General features: G+C 43.8%; 1 long non-coding RNA gene across 1 annotated transcript; it reads left to right on the forward strand.

Moving 5' to 3' along the window:
- The first annotated feature begins 958 nt into the window (after nt 1-958).
- Nucleotides 959-18947, forward strand: LOC119252532 (uncharacterized). Its single transcript, XR_005126837.1, has 3 exons — nt 959-998; nt 11119-11204; nt 18515-18947. It is a non-coding gene; the product is annotated as an uncharacterized LOC119252532 (long non-coding RNA).
- Nucleotides 18948-23507: the final 4560 nt, after the last annotated feature.

The raw sequence follows: 23507 nt of genomic DNA on the forward strand, positions 1-23507 counted from the left end.
GCCCTGACTGACAACATGACTTTTGGAGTCAGGCAAGCTCTGAATCACTGGTGTAACACTGCCCTTGAACACTCTGAGTAGATCTTTTCTCTCTTTATGTGATAAAATTATTTCAATAATGATTTAAAGTAATTATAATTTTATTTTTATTTAGATTTGAAACACAAATTTAAAAAGAAGATAGAATTTCAATTTCAAAAATACTCTCAAATTTAGTAAAATATTCCATATGACTCTAAGATCTGCACTTTATAAACAAAAAGATTACTTACATTTGAAATCTGCACTGTCTCATTGTTTTAAATTTTAAACAAAATAAAAAACCTTAATTGGTTGCATGAAGTGACAGTTGAAGTAACTTAAATTTGTAACCATGGTGCTACTTTTGTTTATTTCAATTATACTGTTTAATTGCTAGATTATAAAGCACCACAGCAATTGGAGACAAGAACTGCATGCAAAGTTAGCTGGAACAATCTCAAATTGTTAAAACTTTCTCTTGAAAAGAAAATGTGAGAAAACCAATGTGTGTAGCTGATCCTGAATGTCTGTGAGCCACTGTATAACAACATTTACAAATAAATTTCCATGTAGAATGCAATGTTTCTTAAAGAGTAGGTAATAAAAAATTGTATCATTTGAAGTATACATGCATATTATTTCAGTATCACTAAATGACTTCCAGTTTCAGCTATAACACAGAAGCTTGGACATCATTCCCTTCCTCGCAACAGAAAAAGAAAAATGAACAAACGGAAAACCAATGAGTTTTCTTCGAGTTATGAGAGAAGCAAGCCTATGGGGTAAAAGAAGTGAAAATTAAAATCAGTGAGTCCAAGAGGCCAAAAGGGATTCCCTCTACGTGCATAATCAGCAAACTACAGGACCCAGCATGCCTTGCATCTGCCACAGGAAGTGACGATGCATTCCCCCCCCCCCCCAAGGAGCAGCCCTTCCCCAGGATTGCTGAGGGAGTCCTGGTCTTTGAGGAAAACAAGGTTTGTTTGTTTGTTTGTTTGTTTTTAATTTTTTTTAATTTTTTAAATTTTTAAAATTTATTTTATTTTTAAAGATTTATTTATTTATGCATACAAGAGCTGGCTGGGGTACAGGCCAGAGGTGTGTGTGTTGCGGGGAGAGGATTCACCAGAGACAGAGCGGGGAACAGAACAGGCAGACTGATGAAACACACTGCTGAGGGGAGCAGCGGGCGAGACAGGAGAGGTCTGCCACACCATGTGGGTAGCTCCCTGGCCGGCCGGGGATCGAACTCGTGCTACAGAGGCTACGGACAGCTTCATAGAGGAGACCAAATTTTGTCAAGAGAGTGTTCGTACCCAAAATGTTTTTTTTATAGTTTCCAAGTAAATCCATTTTGTTGGTGAAATCAGTTGCTTTCTGTTTGAGGTAAACACACGGGCAAGTCAATGACACTGAGGCTGGTGGGGAAGCAGGTGCTGGTGTCCATCGAGCCTGCCGGGTTCTCTCTTATCCTGGGATCTAGGGTAAGTCTTCCCTTGCATCTGAGGTCTGCCATTGCAGTAAGCTCTCCAGAATGGGTATTTGGAGATTTTTCTTTTTATCTAAGGCCTTTTTTTAAAATCTGGGGGTATCACTCTGTGGCGCTCAGGCGGCAACAGGAGGTTGGACTGTCTCACTGGAACCATATGGGCCATTAGCAAATTCTGAAATTAGCTCATTCTCATTATATCTCTGTTAAACTTTGATCCGACCCTTGGGGGATAGACTGTTCCAACCTGGGGTTGTGGCAAGTCTGAGCTCCAGTTAGCAGCAGGGTGTTGGAAAACAGCTGTTTCCTTATTGACAATTGTACTGTTGAGTCTAAGTTCTTGAGCGGGCCTTTAACCTGATTCCCTTTTGGAATAAGGGCTTCCTACCATTCTGTTTAGGAATTCTGGGCTCTACTAATAAGAGAAAAAGGGATCCCAGTTATCAAAATGCTTTAAGGACATTTCTTCCTCAGAAACCCTGCTGTGCTAGCTTCATGTATCTGAACCAGAGTCCTTCTTCACACATACTTCTAAGTGGACCAAATTAACTAAAAGTAGTTTTAAAATTCCCGAGGCCTTTATGGGGAACTTTCAACCTCCCCAAGCTTACTTAAAACTGAATTGGACAGGGGGCCTCCCTGGTGGCGCAGGGTTTAAAGTCTCAGCGCTGTCAAGCTATCATCAGCCATTGTGGCCTGAGTTCGATCCCCAGCCAGGGAGGTGACCCACATGGCGCAGCAGACCTCTCCTGTCTTGCCTGCTGCTCCCCTCAGCAGTGTATTTTAGTCAATCCACCTGTTCTGCTCCCCACTCTGTCTCTGGTGAATCCTCTCAAAAACAACCCCCCACCTCTAGCCTATACCTCAGTTCTTCTACAAATAAATAAATTTTATTTTTAATAAAGTGAACTTAAAAACAAAACAAAACAAAACTGAATTGGACAGCCTCGGGCCTGAAATTATTGTAAGGTTCATTTTCGTTTCCAGTCAGGGAGTGAAAAACCAGACCAGGCAAAAGCAAGAGGCACTCAGGGACCCCACACTGTTAAGGGGAAAATCCATGTTGCCCATTTTAAGGGTCTGTGCAGCCTGTGCACATAAAGGCAAAGAAAGCAGACTCTTAGCCCCTTAAGGATGGTGAGAAATTCAAAGGGTAGAGAGAAGAGAAAGATTTCAAATAACAGACTTCTGGTCAAACTGTGAAATCACCCATCCATTCCTGGTCAAATGCCAAAGAGGCTGGGCCAGAGTATGGTAGCCAGGAGAGTGAGTACAAGGCACATAGCATCAGGACCAACAAGCGAGGGGTCAGGCAGGTCCCAGAGAACTGGGACAGAAGGAGGCCAAGATGCACCATATAAGTGGAATCATGTCTTTGAAGAACTCGCCTGCCAAGGCACTAAAGCTGGCCCAGGAACCACTTCCCCACCCCTGTCTCTCTCCTCTTCTTTCCGCACCAACACAGATCAGCCTAGTTGCTCCCTCCTTCCAGCAGCACCCATTCAGGGAGTCTGATCCATGGCATACTGGGAATTATAGTCCAAAGCATCTAAGATGTTGGCTGCAAGCTAGGTCCTTCCCCTGCCACAGGCAATGCATCCTGTAACAAACTTGCTACAACTATTTTGATTGGTATCTGGATACAGCCAGATATTACCAGGAATCTAAAATTGTCTCTTTGCAAAATAAAATTTTAAAATTCACTGAAGTAAACATGCAGTTAAGGAAAGATAAAGCTGCTTCCAACTCTTCTCTTCCCCTGCCTTTTCCTCTTTTTTGTCCAGTAGCAGAAACCATATGCTCATGCTCCACTTCTGGTGCCATCTTTATCCTCTCCTGCACCACCTTCCTCCCCTCCAGTCCCTCAGTACCCCCTGGCCCCCCATTCTGCTTCTTCACTGAAGCATCCTTCCCCATTGACCCTCCTTCTCATCCCTCTGCCTTCATTCCTTAACTCTTATTCATTTATGAGGTCAAGGTTTCTTAGAAAAATATCACGTTGGCATCTCTTTCTCTCGAAAGGGGGAAATAATTCTAGAAAGTGACAGAAACTATCAAAATAGTTGACCAAATTAAATGATGCTTCAGCATCTTTTATTTGCCTTGTCTCTGATGATATCAGAGGACACAGATCATTTGATGATTCTGGGGACACAGATCATTTGTCCCTATCAGAGACCATCCTCCTTATGGGCAATTTCTCCTACTGATGTTGGCAAAATTCACAGTGTGCCTCTCATCAAGATTCAAATAGATGCCTTAAAAATCTCCCCCTAGAACTTATCAATACCCTATAAGGAAAGAAACTCCTGAAGGCATAAAATTTTGAAAGTAATTTATTGCCAGCAGTCCTGACATGTAAGAAATGTTAAGAGGTTTCTTAAGGAGAGGGAAAATGGAAATTCTGATCTACATTTAAAAAAGAACAAATCATTGAAGAGCATAATGAAGGCAAAGTTAAGTTTTTGTTTTTATTTTTCATTAATAAATACTTGTTCAAAGTAACACAAGTTACCATCTATTGGAGGATTATAGCATATGGGTAAGTGAAAGGATAATTTTATACTCTAATAATCTGTTATAAGCTATCTGTACTATCCATAAAACAATATAATGTTATTTGAAAGAAGACTTAATTTAGTTGTTAATGCATATTGCAAATTCTGGGGAAACCATTAAAATTTTATTTTAAAAAGCATAATGATACACTAAGAGATAAAGTCAGATTATATAAAATGTAAATTGAAACCCCAAAAGCAGTAAAAGAGTGGGTGAAAAATAAAAAACAAAGAAAAAGGGCAATGATTGGAAAACAGCTGTATTGTCCAGTATGGCAATCATAACTTAAATACTAATGCTCTAAATATACAAATTAAAAGACAGAGATTATGAGTGTGGATTAAAAAAATAAGATCCATCTATCTGCCGACTACAAGAAATCCTCTTAAAGATAGAAACGTGTAGGTTAAAAGCAAAAATGAAAAGCACATGCTGTAGGGACCACCAAAATCTGTTTCCCACAAAAGCAATAAATTAACTGGCAAAAAAAGGTCAGAATCAGTTTCTTAGGAATGCTGTGAATTAACCAAAAGCTGACAGCAGCCAGGGGCATTCTTAATCTAGAAAACCAGTTGAATTTCAGAAAGACTTTAGTGGCCTTGTAGCTTAGTCTCATCCCATTCCCCACTAGGTGGTGGCCCTGAGACAGAAACCCATGTTCACCCTACAGGTACCTAATACTGAACGGGGTGGGGGGGGAAGTAGACCTTTTATCACTTCTGTATGAGCCCGATGTGAAAGCTAAGGTAGAGTTGTAAACTGAGTATTGAAGTCATGCCCTAATACACAAACAGCCCATCTGCAAAGATGGGGAAATATTTTCCCCTGGCATTTAAGAGAATCTTTGTTGCATCACTAATTGACCACTCAGTGTGACCTCAGTGACCATACAAAACAAAGAATACAGGCTTTACAAAATTCATTCAGAAAGTCACCAGACAAATAACTACAACAAGCAGCAGAACTGGTATTAGGGGGTGAATTTTTTTCCACAACTCCTGCATTATAATATTCAGAATGTCCAATTTTCAACATAAAACTAAGACAAATACAAAAAAATAAGAAAGATGACCCAAGCATTAGAAAAAAAAAAAAAAGAAATGAATAGAAACTGATACTAAGGTAGTCCAGAGATTGTACTTATTAGAAAAGACTTTTTTTTTTAAAGATTTATTTATTTATGCATACAAGAGCTGGGGTACAGGCCAGAGGTACTGGGGGTGAGAGGATTCACCAGAGGCAGAGTGGGGAACAGAACAGGCAGATTGACTGAAGTACACTGCAGAGGGGAGCAGCCTCCGAGGCAGGAGAGGTCTGCCTCGCCATGTGCGTAGCTCCCTGGCTGGCCGGGGATCGAACCTGTGCTGCAGAGGCTGCAGACAGCTTCATAGGTTGCGTCTTAACTCCTTGTGCCACCAGGGAGGCCCCGGAAAAGACTTGTTAAGTCAACTACTTGACACATTCTCCAAGAGCTAAGGAGACCATGGGCAAAGAACTAAAGGGAATCATGACTACCATCTCATCAAATAGACAATATAAATGAAGAGATGGAAATTCGATAAGAAAGCCAAATAGAAACTCAAGAAATCCAAAACTGAATTGAAAAATTCACTCAAGAATCTCAAGAACAAATATAAGTTAAAGCATTGAATGAAACTATTAGAAAAGAAGACCTAAAAATCAATAATTATAGGAAGCTAGAAAGAGAAAAGCAAATTAAATTCAAACTGAGCAAAAGAAAAGAAATAAACATTGGAGCAGATATCAATAAAATTATGAATTAGAAAGCATAGGGAAAAATCAATGAAATAAAAGGCTGATTCCTTGAAAAGATCAAAAAAAGAGATTTTTGTTGCCACCTTGTCCAAGAAAGAGAGAGCAAAGACACAGGCTACTATTGTCAGAAATGAAACAGGGGCCATTGCTACTGATGCATGGGTTTTAAAAGGATAATGTGGGAATATTATGAACAACTCTACCCACAAATTTGGTAACTGATGAAATGGATCAATTTCTTGAAAGACAAAATCTAGTGAGACTCGTACCAGGAGAAATAGACCAATATTGACGAAAGAAATTGCTTTTATACGTAATAATCTTCCCAAACAGAAAGTGTTAGATTCCAATGGTTTCACTGGTGAATTCCATAAAATGTACAAGGAACAAGTTATACAAATTCTTCATAGTCTTGTCCAAATAGAAGAAGCCAAGGAGTGGCTTCCTAACTCCTTCTCCTAGGTCACCATCACTCTAATATCAAGACCACATTATCCCAACATCAAGACCATTATAAGGAAGTTACATAGCAATATCCCTCATGGACATAATATTATAAAGATGATAAATGTTAAATATTTCCACAAAATATTAGCAAATCAAATCCAACAATGTATAGAAAGAATTATTCACTGTGATCAAGTGGAGTTTATTCCAGGTATACAAGACCAGTTCAACATTCAAAAATCAATGAATGTAATACATCGTATCAACAAGTTAAAGAGGAAAATTATATGATTATATCAACAGATATAGAGAAAAGCACTTTACAAAACCCAACAGTATTCATGATTTAAAAATAACACAGTAATGGGAATAAGGGAAATACCTTCAACTTGATAAAGAACATACAAAAATAAACAGTGAACATCATCCTGTAAAATAAGGAATAAGGCAAGGATGGTGCCTCTTGCCACTCCTGTTCAACATCATACTAGACCCCTTAGCTAATATAAGAAGACAAGATAGAGAAACCACAGAGATACAGATTTATAAGAAAGACAGAAAACTATCTTTGTTAGCAGATGATGTAATTATTTAAGTAGAAAATTCCAATCACTCAAATGAAAGTCTTTGAACTAATAAGTGATTATAGCAAAGATGCAGGATATAAGATTCATATAAAAAGTCAATTGCTTTCCCATATATTAGCAAGGAGCAATTGGATTTTGAAGTTAGAAGCAAAGCGCCATATATATTATAAATATATTATAAATATAATATATATTATATTTATTATAAATATATATTCACATAATTATGTAATTATGTGATATTTATAATTATATATTAATAAATATATTTACATAATATATTTACATATATTATATATCTATAATGTATATTATATATACCATATATATTATAAATATATATACCATATATATTATAAATATACCTAAAGTAATGAAATATTTGTATGTAAATCTAACCAAAGGAGCACAAGATCTCTGAAACAGGGACCCAGATTCTATTATAGAACAAGAATCTAGAGCTTTGTAGAGGATAACTATGAAACTCTGATGAGAAAAAAAAAAGATTTAAGCAGCAAGTAACCTTGTCCATGGATAGAAAGACCATATTGTTAAGATGTCAGCCTTTCCCAACCTGATCTTGCAGACTTCATGGAATCCCAAGCAAAATCTCAGTAAGCTACCTTGATATCAACAAACTGACTCTCAAGTTTATGTGGACAGGTTAACCATCCATATGATAGCTCTCTGAGCCCTGTTTTGGGTGGGTTTTATGGACTCTCCATTACATAGGCACAATTGATTAAATCATTGGCCAGTGGTGATTCACTCAACCTGCAGCATCTCACCTCTTACAAGAGATGGAGGATAGAGCTTTAGGACTAAAGTTTCAACCCTCTGTCCATGGTTGGTCCTCTCATAGCCAGTACCCCCACCCCAATCTTTGGGGGGGGGTTCCAAAATCCACATCAGTAACATAAACCCAGTTGGAGTGGAAAGGGAGTTGTTATGAATAACATGCTTATGACTCTGAAGCAATTTCAGGAACTGAAATTGACCGGATTTTGTAGCAAATGTTCCCATTGCTCTTATGGTCAGGTAATTCCAAGTGTTTTGGTGCTGTGAGCCAGGAACTATGAATGAAGACAAAGATATATATTTATTATAAGTCACAATGTCACAAATGGCTATGGGTACCTTTAGATGACTCATTTGTTTATATCTTGGGATCATTTTTATATTGGTTTTCATCCTTTTTATTCCTGATATATGAGAACTTTCTGTATCTAGAAGCTTAACGGAATTAGTTCCCTAGAGTAATGCAGTAGCACAAACTGGGTGGCTTAAAATAATAGAGACTATTGTCTTATTGTCCTTGAGGCTAGTCTAGAATCAAGGTGTCAGCTGGGTCCTGTTCCTCTGAACCCTATAGGTAGGGGAGTTCTTCCTTGCTGCTCCCTAGTTCCTGGTGGTTTGCTGGGAATCTCTGGAGTTCCTTGGTTTGGAGATGGGTTATGTCAGTCCTCCATCTTTGAAGAGCCATCTTCCCTCTGTGTGTATCTTTGTCCAAATCTCCTTTTTGTGAGGACACTGGGTAAATTGCAATAGGGTTCTCCCTTATACCTCACTTTAACTTGCTTACATCTGTCAATACCTTTTTTTCCAAATAAGGTCACATTCTGCAGTATTGGAGACTAGAACTTTAGGTACCCTATCCAAACCAAACAATCCCAGGTGGTCATTTCAGTTGTGATTTTTTTTTTCCACCAGTGACTTCTTCCTCTCTTAATATTTGTGGTGCTTCTTAGTCTAAGAAATGTGGTGTTTTGCCATGGTTAAATCAGCCATGTTCCAACTTCTGAGGAACAAGACTTTCTTCATGTTTTTAGAATTGTTATTCTCGATCTTATTGAAATAATTTAAATAATTTTGTTGATGTGTTTATGTTTAATTCATCTAGACATTATCTGTGCCTGGTACAGAAATATTTCTGGAACGGAGCACAAACATGTACTTAAGGACAAACAGTAGCGCTTGTCACAGGGAGGAAGAAAACGTCTCCTAACAGTCTCTTAATTAGCAAAGAACACACCCCCTTCCATGGAATCTGTAAATCACACCATTATCCAGAGTAGTATTTAATCTTTTGTTCCTTTCCTGCTTCCTTCCAGGCGCAGCAGGATAAGAAAGCAGACAAAGATCTCTTTCCTTTAAAGACTGCTCACTTAGCAACACAATTAGAGGCTTAGAAAAAGGAACAATCCAGAAAAGACTGGATTAAATTATTGGCTGAGGACCCTTACTGTTCTTGGCTACATCTGGGTGAAATGGTAGGTTTCCTATTCTTATACACACCCTCTCACACAGACATACACCCAAGCTCACGCACATGTTAAGTGTGCATAAACAGATTAAAGCTGAATTTTAAAGATACAACTCTAAAATCTTACTGTCTTCTCTTATTGCTCGAAAAGGACAATTAATATAATGACAGTTTGGTTACTTTCCAGTATTTTTGCCTCGTTTCTTTGTCTTACTGCATTGTCTAGAATTTTATGGACAATGTTGATTGACAGTACAGGTCTTCAATGCTGTACCTGCAGATTTGAAGCACAGGACCCTGGCTCCTAACCAACACCCAGATCAGGAAGACATCCTGGTGCCTGCTCCAGGCAATTACCCCCTCTGTTCTGATATTTAGCACTACAAGCCAATTTTGCTTGGTTTTGTATTTTGTATAATGGAATCCAAAATTATATGCAGTTTTTTAGCTTTTCATTCAGTGTGATGCCTGTGAAAGTTGTTCACATCATTGCAGATAATAGTTGTTTTCCTTGCTGCTTAGTATTCCACTGTGTTCTTAAACACCATTATTTAATGAAGCATTCTACTGTTGGAAGACTTTTGTTGTGTTTCCCATTTGGGGTTAGAAAAACAAAGTTGCTGTGGGTATTCTTGACTGCAACTTTGGGGGGACTTGAGTCCTCATTTCTGTTGGGTTTGTGTCACGAGTGGGGCTCCAACTTCAAAGGGCAAGTGCTGGCTTTCATTTATTAGGTGGTTCATGTGACTTACTTATTTGTTGTGGCAATTTATGCATCAACAGTGGTGTACAGTTGTTCCACATTTTCATCAATACTTGGTGTTATTACTTTAGTCGCTCTGGTAGGTATGATGTGGCATCTTCTTGTGGCATTTCCCTGCCAAGTAATGCTATTAAGTGGTTTTTCATGTATAGATTGACCTTCTGCATATCCCTTTTTGTGAAATCTCTATTCAAGTCTTTCTGCCAGTTTTAAATTGTCTTTTTCTTATTGTAGGAGTTCTTTATATGTTCAGGCACTAGTCCTTTATTGAATGATAAGCAACTTTGCCTGATTGTTTTTTCACTCCTAATGGTGTCTTTTGATGGAAATTCATTTTAATTAAATTATTTTTCTTTTTTTTTTGACAGTTTCTTTTCTGGTTAGTTGGTAATATTTTGATATTATAACCAGATTATATGAAGAAACAACGTCTTTTTGTTCATCATTTCCAGCCCCAGAAGACCCCCAAAGGGATGATCACAAATGCAACCCTAATTTCTCTATCCATGGTGGGTCCAATGTCTAATCATTACCACCAAGGTCTGTTCTCTTGGGGAAGAGGAAATGCAAGTGAGAGAAGGGATACTGAGGTCACCACGCCTGCAGGCCCAGATTCTGCAGTCTGTGTAGCCCTGTGAAGCAGGGTACATGCAGTGAATGCAGGGGCAACAGATGGTGGATTCTACCTCCTGGAGCCCATGGGTGCTACCTGCAGTAACCAAGGGCTAATCAATGCCTCACACTCAAATCCCTCAAAATGTAGCTCCTTCTGCACGGAGGAACTGGAAATGTCTACATGGGCCTGGGGTGGGGGGGTGGGCAAGGTGCCGAGAACTCTGTTGTCCTCTCCTCCTAATCCATTGGGCTTTATGGCCACACCTGTGGTCAACAAGGGGATGCTGCCTTTTCAGGACAGGGAGACAGTAGCTCGTCACAGTATCTGGCCTCTGCCTCCTTAGGGTCAGTCCTAGCTTTCTCCTTCCATACCTGCCTGGGATCACACATGTGAAGAGTCCACCTGATTTCACCAGTTTCAAAGTCTCAGCAAGAATTGCTGGGAATCAGCAGTTCTCCTGGAGAGACAAGCAAAACATGTATGCATGTTGCAGTATTGAGCTTTCATCTCCGGAAAAGCAAGTTTGAAGGCTCGTAGTCCCAGGCAAATGGCCCTGCAGTGGAATGAGTAACTGACTGTGTTTTATCCTCGTTGCAGAACTCCCACCATGAACTCTCACGGAACACTGCTGGGGGAAGCCAGACCCACAGGAGAGCCTACAGTGTCTTGAAGTCCCAATGCAGGTAAAAGAAACTTACAATGCCAGAGTTGGGCGAGGGGTTTCCTTGGTCATGGGAAGTGTGGGGGAGCACCAAGAGGGCTCCTAGGGCTTATAATATTTGATTTATTGATCTGGCTCATGGTTACATGGTTCTTTCTGTTAGCCTTGTCAAACTGTACTTTTCTGTGTGCATATTGCATGTCCAAAAGCAAAATAACAAAATATCTGGACCTGGGCCTCCCTGGTGGTGCAGCGGTTGAGTGCTGGGTGGCGAAGCTGCCCGCAGCCTCTGCAGCACCGGTTCGATCCCCGGCTGCTCCCCGGCCACCAGAGGAGGGTCCCACATGGCGTGCAGACCTCTCCTGCCGCCCGCTGCTCCCCTCAGCAGTGTACTTCAGTCCTTCTGCCTGTTCTGCTCCCTGCTCTGGCTCTGGTGAATTCTCTCACCCTCCTGCGCTTCTGACTGTACCCAGTGCTTGCATAAATAAATAAATAAATCTTTAAAAATAAATAAATAAATAAAATAAAATATCTGGGCCTGGGATGGCAACTCACAAAGGTATGTGTCCTGGCCTGGCCACTCTGTCTCATCATACAAATGTCAGTGGGGAACCAAAGGGGGCGGACTCTTTTCAAGAACCACAAAAGCCTCCCCTAAGCCTTATTGCCTTTAGACTCTAGAGCTCCCTGGCAGGAAGGCCCACTTCCTTGGACACAGCCCTTTTGAGTTCTGGACAAAATACTTTTGGCTGCAGTCCTGGGCCATCATTGGAACTGCCAGGCAGCACTGTCCACAGGCTATAAGGGAGTGGGCTGAAATCAAAGCCAGAGTAAGAACGACATGGACCCAGGAGTGTGGCACTGGTGAGGGGACAGGGCTGTGGCCAGGGAGGAGGACAGCAAGCAGGTCCCTCAGGCCCCATATGAGCATCCCTGGAGGGACAGCAGGGGTGGCTGGGACCTCCATGGCCCTCTGGGCTCAGGCAGACAGATCAGGGCAGCAGCTGGGGGTGCTGGTTGAGCCCCTCCCTGGAGCCAAGCCCAGGTTTCCAGGCCTCTGTGTTCCCATTTGCATCAAGACAAAGCTCAATGTCCTCTCCTCTCCTGGGAGGCGATGATGGCCAGGACTTTAGCCAGGACAGCAGCACGCTCTTGCCATACAAATTAGAAGAGACTGCTCAGCCAAAGCCTGCTCTAAGACATCTAATCCCACAACCAAATGTGACTCCAGCCTGCGAAATGGGAATGCGGTGCTCTGGGAGGCCCCAGAGAAAGGGAAGGAAAGTTGGGGACTAGAGTCACAGTGGGTGACTGAAGATTCCAGATCTGTGCAAGGGAAGGCTCTGTGTGTCCTCTCTCTTTTTAATTAGTTTATATTTTGAACAGGTAATACCTTTACATGGTTCAAAAATCAGATGGTGAAAATGCTTAACTTATAAAACTTGCCTCCTCTTCCCTGTCTCCCTGGCTCTTCTGTGTCCCGGTGAGCAGCCTGTGAGCACTTTGCATATTGATGGCAGGTATATGCTGAGATGAAATGCAAACAAACAGAATATACAGTCTAGTTCACACCTTTCTCATTGTTCCACACCTTGCTTTTTTGTTTGTAATGTTGTTTTAAGCCATTATGCTTTGGGGTGTTTTTCTTTTTCTTCTTCTTTTTTTTTTTTTGGAGAGAAAGAAAAAGTTTATTGAGGAGAAAAGGAACAGAAATAAAGTAGGACTCCCAGGCTGGTGGGACCAGGCCAGGCCAAGGTGGGGCAAGGAAGCCGCTATGCTTTGGGGTGTTTTAAAAGCAGTTTTAGATATCCAGAGCTTCAGATTAAGAGGGACGCACACCACTTTCCCTCTTAGAACCAGCAGTGTATTCCCAGTTTATTGGTCAAAAACTAATGTCTACTTCACAGAAATATAGAGTCTTCCCTCAAAGAGGGGTAGCAGGTGTTCAGGAGTAAAATAAAGTGGCTGGATATAAGATAAACATAGCAGTACTTTGCATTTATATATACTCATAATAAGCCTTTACTAACCAACATACGGATCCCATATATAGCACAATAACAAAAGTAAAATACATAGAAACAAATTTTATGCCTTGAATTCATCTCCTTTCTGGTACAATCCCCCATGGGGACTGTGAAAAGGTTTGTAATGACCTCGTTAGTAGAGATTGCATATTGGGGAATTTCCAGCAAAGTTGCAAATTGGCACACACTGCTTCTGCCAGATGACAACAGTGTTCTTCTAAACTGTTAAAATTTTACCATGTATGTGCTGAGGTTGGGATAAAATGTTAAAGTAGGGTGGCTGGTCTGATTGAACTAACTGAGAAATTCTTTCAAGTATGTGCCAAAGTGGAAAACTCATAAAATCCGCTGCAAGAGCAGGCGTCATCAGGCCTGAGAATCAGCTCCCAGGGCAGGCTGTCACTGCTGAGCTCTAGTGGATAATCCTCCAGGAGAAGGCTCGCCGCCTTCAGAGCAGAGCTCCTGATAAGGTCTGGCAAGAGCCTCTCACCATTTCACCCCCTGAAAATACACTTTTTAGTAAATGATTACATTTATAAGTAATGTGGAGTAAACATCCTAGGATTCTTAACCTTTGGGGGTGAAACTCTAACTAAAAGGTACAAATTTTCCCTCTAGGGAAAAACCCCTCTGTGCAGGGTATATATAACAGCCTGCATAGCAGTTCTAGTGGTTACTGACTCTGTGAGTCTTGTCCTTAAACCACAAGACAGTAAGAAACTATATTTTAGAAGTTTGTGTGACAAGGGTGGGAAGAAATAGGTTGGTAGGGGAGACAAAGGTGAAGCAGGGAGTTTTAGCATGGAGGATACTAAGTTTGCCTTTGCTGTGTTGGACAATAATCAGATGGGGTGGGTGAGGTGGAGAGAGAGTAGATCGTGATGGAAGGAGGTCCCCAAGGAATACAAGAAGGTGGGCTTCAGAGCCCTGGGCACTGGGAAGCCCTGGAGAGGTGGACAAACACCTTTCCTCTGCAACGAAAGGGGAGCAGTTGGGGTCTCTCAGTTCAAGGTAGTTAGGCTGTGTACGAGACTGTCATGGGCACAGGTTCCTAAGGATGACTGTCAGATTGTAGACCATCATTCCTTCCATGTGCATTTACGAGCCCGTATTATGTGCCAGACACTTCAAGAAAATGGTCTTTGCTCTCATGGAATTGAAGCTGGGGGATAAGTAAAATTACATTGATCAACAGGTCGCTTTCCAACACAGCTCACTACTAAGAAGGAGCTAGGTCAGGGGATGGAAAGAGAGTGGGGTAAACAACTCCCATCTGTGCCTGACTGAGGCAAAGGAGCCCCTGAGACCCCAGAGGGAGGACACAGCAAGTGCACAGGCCCTCTGAGGCATGGGGCTTGATATCTCACTCCCAGAGGCTATAAGCTCTCTTCCCTGTGTTGTGAATCTCCAGGTTCTCCTAAGGGCCTAGTATAGAGTTGGCTTTAACAGCCATCAGGGGATGAATGAATGAATGAGGGCAGGATGATGTGTGCTCCTTGACCTTTCCTCAGCCCTGGATGCATCTGCCCTCCTTTTCCCCCAGATGCCCTCTTGCACAATCCAGTGTTTGCCAGTCACACTCCTGCCTAGAGCCTGTGCTCAGCTTCACTGCGCCATCCCCAGGGACACCCTTGCACAGGTGACACCCTCCCCCAGGGACACCTTTCTCTCTAGGGCGCCATTCCTCCAGATATATTACCCCCATATGTGTCTTTCCTCCCAATGTGCCCTTCCCCAGGTGTGACTGCTCAGGTGTGCCCTTCCCTACGGGGCCTGTGGCTCCCTCACCTCACCTTCTTTGGGTCTCTGCTCCACCAACACCCTATCATGAATTTTTGCTCTTCTTCCTGTTTAAAATGCCCCCCACTCTGTTCTCTTAGCCATTTTATTTTCTCCAGCACCCATACTCCACATTTCCCAAGTTTATCCTGTTTATTGCCCATCCCCAGCCACAGACATGCAGGCGGGGAGTGCCTGCAGGGCTGTGAGCTTGCTGTGCTCAGGAGTCCAGAGCCACGTCCGGCACAGAGCAGGCACTCAGTATGTTTTCATCGAGAGAGAGAATGGACTTTAATGCATCTCTCTCTCTTCCCTGACCTTAAACTCCTGGGAACTGGGGACCCTGCCTCAAGGACCAACACACAGAGGGGAGCTTCTTTAAATGTAGGCTGAGCTCAGGAACCATCTGTGGTAGTGTGGAGATACCAGTAGTTTCCTGAAGCTTCAGAAAAACCCTTAAGGAAGGGCTCTCCCTGTGCACTGGGGGGGGGGCGGGGGGGGAGCAACCCCCGTGTCCCATGAGTAAGCATTTCATTAGAGGCGATCTCGTCAGGGTTTACTCAATCTGATCAGCAAAGACATTTCACAAGTCCACAGACAGCGTCACTCTCACGGGAAGCTACGAATACCAGAAATCAGGAGCAGCCCCTCACCCTTCCAGGGAATTCACCAGTCAGGCTTCCTGGAACAATCCAAGAAATGCAGAGTTGGCCATGTGGGCCCAATACGCCTGGTCTCTAGAAAAGCACACTGAGGGCTCAGCGATGGCCTTGCCGTGATAACAGACGTGCTCCCAGGACACTGTTTCATGGGGAAGATGAGTTAGAGCCCCTGTCTGCTGACTCAGGAACGTCGAGATGCATTTGTTAAGAGAAAGGGATTGCAGACTAACTCACATAATAACACGCTCCAATTTTGTAAAAAAAAAAAAACAGTAACACTTCCTTGTCACCTTAGGGAAATGCGAAGGGGGAGTGTGTGTGTGTGTACATGATTAACTTTTCTTTGTCCATTTTTTAATTGTTCAAAGTTTATACTAACCCATTAACTTTTTATTTAATTTTCAGCCTCATTATTATTTCTATACACAGATCTTATGTGTTCTGATTAATGAGTTTGACAGTTGCATAACCTGTGTCACCTTCATTATTCCAGAAGGCTTCCTGGTTCAACCTTTAACAACTGTTTGGCTCTTAGCACCATAGAGTGATTTTGTCTGGTCTCTGATCCTTAAATGGAACTGTGGCCTGCCCTCCTTCGAGCCTGATTCCTTTTACTAACAAAATGTTTCTGCATGCATTCCCTCTTCCTCATTGATAAGCCAGACTCTACTGCATAAAATATTAAGATTTGTTTACCCTTTCTCCTACTCATGGGCATTTTGGTTAGATCCACTGCTTGGCTGTGAAGAATAAGGCTTCTATAAATACTCTACAAGTCTTTATGTGGATGTATATTTTTATTCTCTTGAGTAAAGTAAGAGTGGAATGGCTTGGTCCCAGGGTATATAATTAATATTTAATAAAGTAAATTGAAAGCTAAATAAAAAAAAAAAGCTACAGCAATTAAAAAGGGTGGCCTCTGGCCCAGAAATAGGCAAGCATTCATTCTAGAGCATACAAAAATGTGTGCTCTTACAACTGCTAGTCCCAAAGGGGCCCTTAAGGTCGTAACCTCCTCATAACCTGTCCTTAGATCTGTGGTCAGCTGGGACCCCTCCACTTCCACAGCCACTGATTGGGGCATCCCCCACCTCTATCCACATGTTGCTGGTTTCAGCCTCTGGTTCAATGCTCCAGTGTGACTATTCACTGCCCTTAGAGAGGCCTTTAGTTCACTGACCTCTGTATTTCTCTTACCCATCAGCATTTCCTTATCCAGTTCTGATTCTGAAGTTCGTTACTGCCCTCTGCTTCTCACGGAAAACATCTGGACAAATTACAGCCTTTGATGAATCCAAAAATCTGTTTCCTTTTCCTGGGTGCATGTTCTTTGGATAGTCTAGAGCTGCTGGGAGAGAGTCTCAAAATAGGACAAATTGGTTCTACTTATGAACACCAACCTCAAATGAGTCTTCAACACTGTCCTACTCAAACTTTCTCAAACCAGCCTCCTTTCCTCTACCCCACCTCAGCAAATGATCTCACCTTGTTGTTTAGAGAGAGAAGGAAAGCTATGGTAGAAGATCTGCCATCTTATACTGACATGGAACAAAGGAGAGAAAAATCCACCATCTATTCACCCACCCATTCATCAGTCCACCCACATATCTACCATCCCTCTGTTCATCAGTCCATCTCAGTTTATCTATACATCTGTATATCCAGCCAGCCAGCCACCATTTATCATCGAGCTCTGTTTATCTATTCATCTACATATCCATCCATCCGTCCGTCCCTCCATCCGTCCGTCCATCCATCCGTCCATCCATCCATCATTCCTCTACATATTTATCCACTCATCCACCCATCCATTCATCCATCCTGCCTACTTGTCTTGCTTCCCTCTGGCTACAATGTCACGGAAGGTCACTTCTTGAATCTGTTTTTGCCTTCTCTTCCCACCTTTTCAGGAGCCATAGGCACCACAAAGTCTCCCCTTACTTCCTGTGACATCTAACTTTTCCTTCTCATCTGATTCTTCCCACTGACCTTTTTATACTCTTAGATCTCTTTCATTGAAAACCCATTTTTGATTCCTTTTTCTCATTACTTCCATTTAACAGCCAAACACTTCAACAGTGCTTGTCTCGCTGCCCTCACTACACACTTGTTTCTCGCTCTCTCTAAGCTGACTCTGCTCCCATCACCACAGACAGTGCTCACGGAAGTCACTGATGCCTTTCATGTTGCCAGGCCTAAGCACACTCTTTCCTCCCCTTCCTCGCCTCTCCCCAGCAGTCAACTCTCGGCCCTCTGTGTCTGTGACATGCCTGGTGGCTTATGGCCATATGCCTTCCTTGTCCCCCTTCTGCTCGGTGTTCCTGTTCCGATGTCGAAGTCTCGCTTGTCAGCTGAGTACCTTCTAATTCATCCAGCACTGGAAAACCCTGGTGGGAGATACAAAGAGGGCAAACTGATGCCAGGGTGCTTTCCCACGCTCCAGGCAATATCTTCGGGAGTGGTTGTGTCTTTTCCTTGATCCCAGCACCCTTGGACAGCCCCAATCCCAGTTTCTAGGTGGTTCTCTTGCTAGGTGATTCCAACTTCAGATATGGAACAGAGCACGGCAAGGTTTTCAGCCACTGGGCACATGACTGACACAGGGGACAACCATGCCGGCTGCCATGGAGAGGTCAAGATGGCCCCATTAAAGCCATTAGTGACTCATTTTTATCCACTTGGTCACAGGTTGGTGTCGGCTTCCTGTCTGCTGTAAACTCTGGGTTGCCTCATCATTTCTGGTGTGTACCCTCAGCTCTTCTAATGCCTCTGTAACTATTGCTTCATGTAACGTTCCCTCCTTTGAACTTGGGGTGGGCTCTCTCCTAACTGGACAGTGCCAACCCACCCATTGATCTCTGCAGGTCTGCTCTCCTCCAACCCCCATTGCTTGTGGCCCAGGAATCTGACGGGAAGGACTGCCTGTGCTGGCCTCTGACCTGAGCTGGGTTTAGCCATTCGAGTCCTGGAAGGAGATGGGAGAGGAAGAGGCTGAGACTGAATTGTTTTTTCTATTCACCACATGGTTTTCTGAATATTTTAAGCCCACTGTTGAGACCTACTGCTCAGAAAAAGGTTCCTTTCAAAACACACACTGCTCACTGACAATGCAGTTGTTCCCCAAGAGTTCTGATGGAGGACAAAGAGATGAATGCCTGCTGTCACCTCATCCCCTCTGCAGCTCAGGATCAGGTCTTATTATTTAAGAAGTACATTTCCTAAGGCTACAGCTTCCAGACATACTGATTCCCCTGATGGATCTGAGCAAAGTTAATTGGAAACCTCCTGGGAATGATTCACCAACCTCTGTGAAATGGAGAACAGGAAGGTTTCATGGGACGAGGTTACAACGTCAGTGTTAAAAGGAGTTAGGAGGAAGTGGACTCCACTCTCGTGAAGACTTGCAGGGACTCAAGACTTCAGAGGAGGAAGCCACTGCAGATCGGGGGAAGCAGCAAGAGAACCAAGATTAGAGGTGGAGCCCAAAGTTGTTCAACTTGAATGGATGAGCAGTTGCACTTAGGATGGATGACCAAGGACAGTTATTTCTTGAGATTGAATCCACTCTTGGCAACAATACTGTGACACTTAATTGCCTTCTGATTGGTCTCTCTTGAATAATTTCCTTGCCCAAATCTCTGCTGGAAATGCTTTCTGAGACAAGCTTTCTGAACACTGTGGTGCATTTGCTCATTTTATGCCTCTTGTTGTTTTGACTGTCTAGTCTCTGTCGGCTCCCAGAACCCTCCTTTTCACACACGTGCAACCTCCTCGCCATTCAGAAGCTCTTCAGATCCTCCTCATGCCATGTTAAGTCCACACAGAGGAAGGGGAGCCAAGGAAGGCAGCGTGATCTCAGCAGCCAAGGCTGCCCCAAGCTCCTCACAGTGCTGAGCCCACAAGAGACGACTCCCCTCAGAAAGTGAGCTCCCTGGGATACTGTCCCCAAGAAAGGGAACACAACCAAGGCTGCAGATTTTCTGGGGCTGAAGCTGCACCATGCTCCTCATGGCAGTGAGGTCAGTCGAGATGCTGCCCCTCTCTCGTGGCTCATTCTCAGGAGACCCCACCACTCAGGCTCACAGAGACGCCACCCCAAACAGCTCCCAGGTGGTGAGCTCACTGGTGACGCAGCTCCCGTTGGTGAGAGACTGGGTATTCGTGCCCCTGGCTCCCCCTTGTGGCCAGCTGTGTCTCTTGCCAAGGTCACGGCTCCTCACGCTTTTCTGGCTCCTGCTCTGGGTGTGGGAATTGTACCACTCCCTCCCCAACTCCTCAGGGAACAGGCCTCTAACTGCACTGCTCTCACCAGCCTTGGGCACCACCAGAGGCTGCCTTGGACCAGCTCCTCCTACACCTTCCTGGGCACCTTTCTATAGTCTTGCCAACCCAGTGCACTGCTTCCCAATGCCAGGACTGACCTAGAACCCGCAGGGAGCCAGGACAGCTTTCAGTAAGGCCAGTTGCTCCTTTATACTTTTTGTTGTTAAATGGCCTTTTCAATGTTAATTATGGTGATGAGCAGAGGAAATTCATTCTTTAAATTTATTGTGGTAAAATGCCCAAATTATGGTACAAAATTTACTGTCCTATCCATTTTCAAGTGTCCAGTTCAGGGACATGAAGTCCATCCCACTGTGGTGCAGCCATCACCACCACCCACCCTCTCCACCTCCACGCTGGAGCCCTGACCTCAGGCTCTAGAACAGTGATCCAGAATTCCCTGTTGTTTGTACTCTGCCCAGTCTGTGATATGGTGTCAAGTGGCCACAGTGGACTCTGACAGTAGGTTATTTGAAGGGGAGCTATTGAAGAAAGTCATCTGAACCCCAGCTTCCCACTGTGGGGTGTTCTGAGAGATGGAACATCAGGTGACATGTGAGTCATCCTCAGGGGGAGTCAGGGGCGGTCTCACTTTGCATCTGAGCAGAAGACCTCCAGAGCTGAGCTGAGAAGGATTTGTGGGGCCCAAGTTTGAAAAGAAAGTTCAAGCCAGGCACCCAAAGGTCATAGACCCTGCCAAGTTAATGTTTCCTTTGCAGTGTACACAGGACACCCAGCCCGTCTCTGTAGCCATCTGCTCACCCATCCATGTATCCCTGACCCAGACTCACCCCTGCACCTAGGGCAGTGCGACCAGCACCCACTCCTCCAGCCACCCAAGGGCCTGCAGAAAGCTGAGGCAGAGGCTGTTTGTTGGCACATCCTCCATCACGCTCACCTGATGGTGCCTTTTTGAGGCAGGTTCCATGCAGAACCTGGGTACACGGGTGAGGAGACCCTGTCCCAGCCCTCAGGGACTTGCAGTTGAGAGCGAGACAGACAAGCACAGGGAAAAGGACGTTACCACTCAATCTGTGCCGTGAATTCTCAAAGGAGGAGGGTGGGGGAAGACTTTGCGAAGGAGAGGAGGCGCAAGCCAATCCTTGAAGCCTCAGCAAGACTCACGCATGAAGTGAAAGGGCTTTCCTGGCACAGTGAATGAACTGAACTGGCAGAGGCAGGTCTGTGTGAATCGGATGGACCCGCCTCTGCCAGTTCAGTTCATTCACTGTGCCAGGAAAGCCCTTTCACATCCGACCTCAGTCCCACTTTCTCTACCTGCTCTGACAGGATGGGTTCCGAAGTCAACACTGTCACTGCCATCATATCCCATTTGGTAAAAGCAAGTGGCTAACCCATGCCCAAGGGGAGGGGAATTTCACTTCTCTGCGGGGTTGGGGGCGGTGTAGAGGGGGGCGTGTCAAGGAGTTTTTAAACTACCACTGTGCAATCACTTCCCACTAATTATTTATATTCCTCCCACTTGAAAAATGCATGCACTTGTGCAAACACTCTCCACAAGTCCCATCCTTCTACAGAATCAGCTCAGAGTGCAGAACCTCCATAGTAAATCAAGTCGGGATATAGACAAGCGAAGGAGCTCCTTGACAACGATCCGCTTAATCTGAAGTCCTGTGAATCCAAGAGATAAATTGTCTGCACCCCCACCCCTGCCTACATCCACTCAACATACAGTGGTGGGATCAGCAAAAGCCGACCAGTATAGATCGCCTTGTTCAGAGTGGATGGAATGGGAGGCATAGGGAAGCGTCGTCACCCCATACAATTTTGAAATCCAGCTGGGCAGATATTGGGAGTTCCCGGATGAGGACTCAGTCTGACTCTGACCTGAAAGTGATTCTTGGTGCTCTGGGCTCCCCCCTTGGCCTCTTTATTCTGCTCTCCAAGTCAGTCTTTCATGAAATGTAGCCCAAGTTTTCGCCAAGCTACTTCTTGCCGGTAGAATTTGAGGGGAGGGGTTTCAGAGGTCTCTGTCCTTTTGTACAATCTCTGATCCTTTCTAGCTGGCACTGTTTAAAAATGCCTGTGAATCCTGTTGAGACTTGCTCCTGTAGACACTGTCCATCTTCACTTCTCTGAGAAAAGCCCTTTGCTCCATTGGGCTTCTGCTGAGACGGCTAATCAATGCCAGCTCTGAGTGTCCTGTTGAACTGAATGCTCGGAGGCTCCACTTTTGGTCATTTTGAGGACTTCACATGGATATTACAGCCCCACCCTTGATTTTATCTTTAGACTGTCTTTTCCTGGCATGGCCCTGCATCATATCTTTGGAAGCTATTTGCTAATTTTAGTATCAGTTGACTTCAGGAAAAGTTGGGAATTTTCAAAACCAGCAAGGTCTGATTCCTTTTATTTCACATTCCCTCTTTTCATATTTCTCTTCCCTCACAGTTTAGTATGAGCAGCAAGAAGAAACCAGAAGGCACCTTCAGCATTCCTCTAGAAATGTCCTTGGCCAGGTCACCTGGTCCTTCACGCACATTACTGCTCAGGGCAGCGCAGCTAAACTTCCTGCTTACCCTTTACTCCTGTCCTGCTCCACACTCTCTATGAGGATGGGCTCTTTCCCGACTTTCTAAGTCCATTTCGAGGCATCCACTCTCCACAGTGGTTCCTGTCGTCACCTCTTATTTTGCCTTTTCTACTCTAGCTTTGAAGCTGTGTTTACACTGCTTTCCCAGCCTGACATACAGTTAGTCTACAATTTTATTGAGCACCTTCTAAGTGCAAAGCACTATGTTAGGGGTTGGGAACTAAGGTTTGCACTCATGGGTTGGTGGGGTGGGGGGACATGTCAATACAATAACTCCAGAAGCAGTGATGAAATTGCATTTGAAGGGGGTGTATGAAAAAATATTAGAGCATCCTCTGTAGTCCTAGCACGGGGGGCTCTGTCTTAACGGGCTGTGGTTAGGGCAAGCTTCCTTGAAGACATGAAATTTAAGTAGGAACCTTCTGAAGATGTGTGGGGCTCGCTTGAGGAAGAGGATGAGAAAAGCTCATGGAAATTCATGAGTTGAGAAGACAAGCATACGTGAGGGACAGGGAAGGCCTGGAGGATGGAGCAGAAGGAAAAAGTGGACAGTTCTGAGAATGCACTAAAGAGCTCAGGAGTGACGGGTCATCGCAATCCTGGGTGTCCATCCCTGCCATGTGGGCAAAATACTTGCATTAAGTCATTCAACAAACATTTAACATCTCCTACTTGTCATCATTGGGTATTGGGGATATAACAGTGAATATATTACATGACTCTCCTGCCCTGAAAGAGCTTACCATCTAGTGGGAGAGAAATAACCATCAAATAATGAAAAAGAACATACCAGATTTACAGCAAGTGCTGTAAAGGAAATAAAGCAGAGTGTTGTGATGGGAAGTGACTGAGGGGTTTCTTCAGGTTGTGTGACCCAGAATTGTTGCTCCAAGGCCCTCATCAGGTCTCTGATACACCAACTGCCAAGTAAGAGTGAGACAAGGCTGGCCTCTTAGTATTCGAGAGAACATCCCGCAGAG

Source organism: Talpa occidentalis, unplaced genomic scaffold (genome assembly GCF_014898055.3).
Source record: "Talpa occidentalis isolate TD23 unplaced genomic scaffold, MPIMG_talOcc4v2.1 talOcc4.10, whole genome shotgun sequence".
Classification (NCBI taxonomy): Eukaryota; Metazoa; Chordata; class Mammalia; order Eulipotyphla; family Talpidae; genus Talpa; species Talpa occidentalis.